This window comes from Mus caroli, chromosome 11 (assembly GCF_900094665.2).
Source record: "Mus caroli chromosome 11, CAROLI_EIJ_v1.1, whole genome shotgun sequence".
Taxonomy (NCBI): domain Eukaryota; kingdom Metazoa; phylum Chordata; class Mammalia; order Rodentia; family Muridae; genus Mus; species Mus caroli.
In genome coordinates, this window is record NC_034580.1 from 84,344,776 (window position 1) to 84,352,280 (window position 7,505).

The following is a 7,505-nucleotide window of genomic DNA, read 5'->3' on the forward strand; positions in this document are numbered from 1 at the left end:
CACCACCACCACCACCACCACCACCACCACCACCACCACCACCACCATTATTCTAACATTATTTTCTCATTCCTTTCTTTTCCAGCAAGCACGCTGACAGGCAGTGATCCAGAGACTGCTGGGGCAGAGAGAAGCTTATCTTCTATTTAATCTGAAGCCTTAGAAACAATGCCTTCTGACCTCAAGAACCCGTGGCCCTTAGTGAGCAGGCCGGAAGTTGCCTTGGGGAGAAATGATGAACATGTATTCTGCTCCATTTTACTAACCCGCTTACATTGTGAAAACTAACGGCTTGAAGCTCCTGACGGCCTTCCTGCCAGTTCACAAGTGTAGGCAGAACCCAGTCCTTCCTTAGAAGAGGAAAGTGCCTCACGTGGGGCTGCTGAGTTTTGGGTCATCTGCATTTTCCTTTCTTTGCTGAACTAATAAAGGCTGGTGCTTAGTCTTTCTGTGCATCTCTTTCCTATGAGGAGAGTACTGGAGAGTGCCTTCCCTTGCTCATCTTTGTAAACCCAGGTCCAGATAGCATACTAATCTTTATTTTTTAAGACTAATTTATCTTTAGTTTATGTGTATGAGTGTTTGACTGTATGTACACCATGTACTGGGGGACACCAGAAAGAGGATGTTAACCCCCAAGAACGGGGGTAATAGATAATTATGAGCCACCGTGTGTGTGTGTGTGTGTGTGTGTGTGTGTATACATTGAGAACTGAACCTGGGTCCTCTGCAAGAGCTGGAGGTGCTCCTAATTACTGAGCCATCTCTCCAGCCCCTATCCTCTTCTTCAGTCTATGAATGGGCCCGGTGAGGTGGTGGGTAAGTGTGCCTGCTGCTCAGCCTGATGACCTGAGTCTGATCCCCAGGACCTACATGGGGAAAAAGAATGGACACCTGTAGATCATCCCTCATCTTGCACAAGCATCCTGTGGCATGCATACTCCCACTCATGTGCACAGATAGGATAGGCATGCACACGGAATAAATGAACATGTAGTGAAGGTGGAAAATGAAGGGGAACATGAACTCCAAAGGGCTACTTTCTGTACCCCTCCCCAAAGAAAATATTTGCCCAAGGTCATCCCAAAAGAACCATCAGACAACTCTAAATGCAAACCTAGCCCTCCTGCAGGGGAGACATTTCCTGTGGAGAGCGGGGTGCTGCTCTGTACCCCACAGCCCTCAGCTGTACCTCGGTCCCAGAATTAGAGACTAAATAATGAAAGCTGAAGCAGGGCAGGGGAGTTGCCTTGAGTGGTGTCAGGGGTGGGCCTCTTTAGGAAGAGAGTTACTGCATCTCGGAATAACAATGTGAAAGAAAGCCGGCAGGACAAAAATGGAGTCCCCTGTGTCAGCCCTACAAAGACAAAATAGTAAATAAAGCTGGTAGCTTGTTCAGCAGGGTTTTCCCACATGATCGCCTGATAGTACTGTCATGAAGAAATCTAGTAGACCTCAGACAAAGGCCACTGAAACCGTACACAGGAAGTTCTTGTGGTGGTTTGAATAGGCCTGGCCCCTATAGACTCATGTGTTTGAATGCTTGGCCATATGGAGTGGCATTATTAGGAGGTGTGGCCTTGTTGGAGTGGGTGTTGTAGGCTTATATTTTTCACAACCTACTTTAATAAGAGTTCAACCTCCTCTCTAGCCACCGCCCACCAGAGGTAGTGGAAAAGAAAGGTTATTAGGATATGGGGGAAGCAGACCTGTTTAGAGATAGTTCTTTGGGGGCGATTCCAATCTTTGTTATTCTCAGTCCAGTCCAGTAGCAAACACCAAACATGAACCGGCAGCTGTAGTTCAGTCTACTTGGCAGACACCACACACGAATCAGCATGACAATTCAATCCAGGAGAAATCATGCGCGCATGCACGTACACACACACACACACACACACACACACACACACACACACACACAAAGATGTAAGAAAAAAGTAAAAATTGCCTTTCTTTCTTTCTTATTTTTTTTTTTTTTTGGTTTTTCGAGACAGGGTTTCTCTGTATAGCCCTGGCTGTCCTGGAATTCACTCTGTAGACCAGGCTGACCTTGAACTCAGAAATCTGCCTGCCTCTGCCTCCCAAGTGCTGGGATTAAAGGTGTGTGCCATCACGCCCGGCGAGAAATTGCCTTTCATATTTCATTTTCCATTTAGCCAGCACAGCCTCTAGCCGGGAAGTGAGTTTGCTCTTTTAGATGCTTAGAGATAAGTATGGTCCCCGTTCAAATGATCTTACTACACACTGGGAGAGACATATATGCATTCAGAGAGCTGTACTATAGGTCAGGCGTTGGCAGACATTTCTGGGAAGGGCCCCAACACTCTGTCACAGTGGGAGGAGGCACACAGTAAATATCTGCTCAATTGTGAATCCTCTCCCTGTCCTGTCCCACCCCAGCTCAGCCTTGAATTGCAAACCTTTACCCTGGTAACACAGAAGCATGGTATTATTGGATGTGAGATGTTCCCAGAAGACTTCTGTACTGGGTTGGAGAGGTGACTCAGAGGTGGACTAGTAGAGTTGACCAGATAGCATGCAGAAAGCCCTGGATATGGCCACTAGCCCTCCATAAAACTGGGTGTGGTGGCTCATGCCTGTAGCTCCCACAGGAGCTAGAGGTGGGAGGACCTGAAGTTCAAGGTCATCCTCAGCTGCACAGTGAGTTTGAAGCATAGTTTAAAACAGTACCACCAGCATGGAATGAAAGGCTTGATTGACAGCCAGTGGCACAAGTTTAGAAGTCAGTGCCTACCTGAAGGAAGTGGGTCACTGTGGGCAGGCCCTTGGAGTCTGCATCTGGTTGTCTTGCCCCTTCCTGAGCCTGTAACTTCCCTCTGTAACATACAGAATTTAAGACCCTGCTTGAGATCTCTCAGTATGAAACTGAACCCCCCCCCCCACTTTCTGGGCTGTGCTCTTCCTCTAGATATCTCTTTTCTCTGAGACTCTTCTTTTGTGGCTGGATGTAATGCATGCAGCCATGTTCTTCAGGCATGGCCCTGGGGAAGGACAGATGTTGAGTCACACATGCAAACTCCCAGGCCTCACCAGTCATCTGAATCAGTGGGGTTTTCCAGTAGCATTTGGAGTTTGGGAACCATAGACCCAGAGCTTCCTGGAACTTCATGAAAGGGACTGAATGTGTTGGGGGATGTGGATGCTCATTCTATCATTCACATCCTAGGAAATGGTTTCTATGTTATATACTTGACACTGCTCTAGGTCCAGGGATGTGATGAACAAAATACGCAAAGCAGATTGCGTGTGTGTGTGTGTGTGTGTGTGTGTGTGTATACACACACCCCAGAAACTACTAAACCCTCTTTAGTAGTTTGCCATTGTCTTTTTTGAGGAAGCGTCTTTTGCTGAGCCCCCATCTCACTGATGGACTGGTCTGGCTGGCTATCAAACCTCCAAGTCTCCACCTTCCAGAGCTGGGATTACAGGTGCGCACTGCCATATCTGCCTTTTTTTATATGGCTGCTGGGGATCTGAACTCAAGTTCTCATGACTTTGCAGCAAGGGATTGACTGTTCAAGGTGTCTTTCCTTCATCTGAAGGGTGGTTTGTCTGTCTGTCTATCTATCTATCCATGCATCCATATCCACCCATCTGTCTGTCTGTTTGTCTTGCATATATGTCATGCTGTGAACCTGGAAGTCAGAGGACAGCTTGCCTGAGTCGGTTCTCTTCTTCTACTACATGGCCTCCATGTACTGAACACAGGTTGTCAAGGGCTTTTCTCTGCTGAGACTTCTACGTAGCCCTCTTGGAACCAACAGAACTCAGTGGTGTTTCCTACCAGCATCACTGTCTCGTTCCCACCATTCTGACACCCCGAGGAGACCCTATGTCCCTTAAGTGATGACTCTCTATTTCCCCTTCTTTACAGTACTCAGCAACACCTAGCTGGTTGTTAGGTATGGGTTGGGTCTATTCTGGATATTTCATATCCATCGACTCCTATAATCGTTTTTGACTGACTTCTTACACATAGCATGATTTCAAGGATATCATTGCTGTAGCATGTATTGCTATTCCGTTTTGGGGTCAACTAATATTCCACTGCATGGCTGTATATCCCATTCCACGTTCATTAATTGACAGGCATTTGGGTTCCTCCCACTTCTTAGCCTTCCTCAGTGGTATAAACACTCAGGCACATGTCTTTGTTTGGGTAACTGTTTTCACTTTCTTTGGGTCTTTACCCAGCGTGGGCATTGCTGGGTCATATGTGATTTCTACTGAGCATTGTTGATATTCTATGTGTGCAAATTGTGTGTGTGTGTGAGTATGTGTGTGCACAAGCACGCGCAGCTACACACCTGTGTGTGCTCAATGGATTGCCACCACAGGCCCACCTTTGGTGTGTGATTCCTTAGGAACTCCACTCACCTTGCTTTGAGTCAGGGTCTCTCCTATTAGGCCAGAGCTGCTGGCCAGTGAGCTCCATGGATCCACCGGTTTCTACCTGTCTACCTGTGATTACAAGTGAGTGTGCCACCGCCCTGCAGCCAGCTTTGAAAATAAAACAACCCAAAACCTTTCTTAATGGGTTTTAGGGATTGAACTCAGGTCCTCAGACTTGCAAGGCAAACCAAACACCTTTCAGTCAGAGCCCTCTCCTCAGCCCTATAGTGAACCTTTTTTTTTTTTTTTTTTGAGACAGGGTTTCTCTGTGTAGCCCTGGCTGTCCTGGAACTCACTCTCTAGACCAGGCTGGCCTCGAACTCAGAAATCTGCCTGCCTCTGCCTCCCAAGTTCTGGGATTAAAGGCGTGCGCCACCACCACCCGGCAGTATATTGAACTTTTTTGAAGTACTCGTCTGTAGGGCAGCTGCCTCCCAACAGTAACCCCTGAACACGGGGACTTCCCCACGACCTTGCCAATAACTTACTATTTTCCGCTTAAAATAATTAAGCACTCTCTGTGGTTGTGAAAGGGAGTTTGTTGGGGATTTTGATCTCCATTTCTCTAATGACTAATAATAATTCTGAGCGCCTTTCCATTTGTTTATTGGCCAATTCTGTATCTTTTAGGGGGGAGGAATCTCCAAGCTTTGTGCTTGTTAAAATTTTTAATTGTTTTTTTGCTGTTGATGGGCTAATGTTTCTGTCATGCTGAGAGCAAGCTTATTTGGGGCTAGCTCAGCTTACTTGAGATGGCTCAATGGTTAAGAGCACTGACTGCTCTTCCAGAGGTCCTGAGTTCAATTCCCAGCAATCACATGGTGGCTCACAACCACCTGTAATGGGATCTGACGCCCTCTTCTGGTGTGTCTGAAGACAGTACTTATACACATAAGATAAATAAATAAATCTAAAAAAAGTGTGTGTGTGGGGGAGAACAAGGCTTACTAAGGGCAGAATTTTGGATAAGTTGTAGAATGTTCTCTGTCTTGTTTTCCTCTTCTATCCAGTAGGGATAATGGTAGAACCTACTGTCATGGGCCCCGGTGGGTGAAGCGTTAGGATCCCCCCATGGCCCATGGCAGGCTTTTGCTGTGTAACAGACACCCTTATTACACACGAGCTGAAGCGACCAAGGATGACTGGACACTACCAAGATTAATAACTGCTGGGAAGCGATACTGCCGTGATGCAACCGTGGGTAACTGGAAGGCTATTTTAGGTTGGCTGCACAGGGAAGGCTTTTCGGAGGAGGTGACACTTGAGCTGACACCGGAATGACAGGAAGGAGCCAACCTCGTGAAGATCCATGTACAGGAAGGGCACTCTCGGCTGAGGGAACGGCTCGGGTAAAGGTCTGCAGACAGGAACAAGCCTTATAGAACAGCTAGAGGGTGTGTGGGGGGAGCAGGTAGCTGGGTTCCCACCCTGTGAGGGGCCTGACTGACAGTCACAGAAAGGGCAGACAGCTTGCTTGGCTCAGGATGTGCAGGCTCTGCTCATTACCCAGGAACCTTGAGGCACTGACTGAGCCCATTTGGTAGAGACTTGCATTTTTTTCAAGGAAAAAAAAAAACCCAAGGCTGGTGGGTTTCTGAGTTGTCTCAGTGGGCCGAGGGGCTTTGCGGCAAGGCTTACAACCCGAGTTCAATCCCTGGGACCCACATGGTGGAAGGAAAAGACAGACACCTGCAAGTTGTCTTTTGACCTCCAGATGTGGGTTGCAGCACACGCATACCTTCCCCTACTCCACAGAGACATACAGTACATGGTGAAAACATTAAAAAAATAAAAACCCTAGTGGTTCTATTTACTTCTGTGTAGTAAGACTTCTATGAAATGAAAAATGAAGGAGAATGGATCCTGGTTTCAGATGTGCCTCAGGGCAGTGTGCGGGCTGAGCTGAGGTTTCCCTCACCTCCTTCGTACTAGCTCCAAGATGAAGGATACTGAGGGTGTGCTTGACCCCACCCCCCAACTCCCCAGAGTATGAGGTCTGTTTCCCCCTCAGCATTATGGTTCCCGGAGCTCTCAGCCCCCCCCCTTGCTCCTCCATTTTGCTAGAACCTTCTCTTCAAAATCTGTCTAGCTCAGGTTTGATTGAACACCCTACGTTGCCAGGCCTGAGGCTCTGAAAATGAGTGATGTTCTGTGAAGCCAAGGAACCCACTGCACTGCCTCCCGCATATCACTTCTTTCTATGGCTTCATCCTGCATTGTTCTGGTCCTTACTCCTTAGGCTTAAAGGGGACACACGGAGAAGAGCTTGGGAATCTAGAGCCCTGCCACACCCTGCCATGATCTCTTCTTTGTTGGTATCTACCCACAAATCATAGAGGCAAGTGCAGTGGCTGAGAGATAGGCTACCTGGGTTTACTGCTGGACACATCCTCCCTTAATTATTAAGCCTTTCTAGGTCTCAGTTTGCTCATCTGTGAAATGGTGGCATAGTTCTAACTCCATATAGATTGCACATGGATAATTTAAAAAGTGTGTGTATATGTGTGTGGATGTATACCTGTGGTTCCCCCCCTCACACTAATGCTGGGTTTACAGGTGCACCTGGATCCTATTTTTTAAAATTATCTTTTTAATGTATGCATCTGTGTGTACATGGGTGTTTGCATGTGTGGAAGCCTGAGAAACGTCCTTAGAGGCTCTCCACTCTATTAATGGAGGCAGGATTTCTCACCTGAACTCAGAGCTCACCCACAGGCTAGCCAGCTCCCTCTGGAGGTCACCCGTAACAGGGGGTGGGGTGGGGTGGTAGAGTGGGGTACCCACCTGGCGTTTCCGTGGGTTCTACCTTATCAAAACTCAAGCCCTTATGTTTGGACGGCCGGTGCTTTAACCACTGGGTCGTTTCTTCAGCACTCTTTCTGGTTTTCACATGGGTGCTAAGAGATTGGAACTCAGATCCTCATGCCTGAGCAGGAAGTGCTCTAATTCACTGAACTATCTCTCCAGCCCCAGGTTATATGGGGGTGGGGTGGGGTGGTGGGGTGGTGATGGTGGGGTGGGGGACACACATTTATCTTTCTCTTCTTTTTTTTTTTTTTTTTTTTTTTTTTTTTTTTTTTTTTTTTTTT

General features: G+C 47.4%; 1 protein-coding gene across 1 annotated transcript in view; it reads left to right on the plus strand.

Moving 5' to 3' along the window:
• C11H17orf67 (chromosome 11 C17orf67 homolog) overlaps positions 1-120 on the plus strand; it is a 17,332-nt gene extending 17,212 nt beyond the window's left edge. The window contains exon 4 of the mRNA XM_021175432.2: positions 86-120. The gene's annotated coding sequence lies outside the window, so the exon portion shown is untranslated. The remainder of the gene's footprint in view (positions 1-85) is intronic.
• Positions 121-7,505: the final 7,385 nt, after the last annotated feature.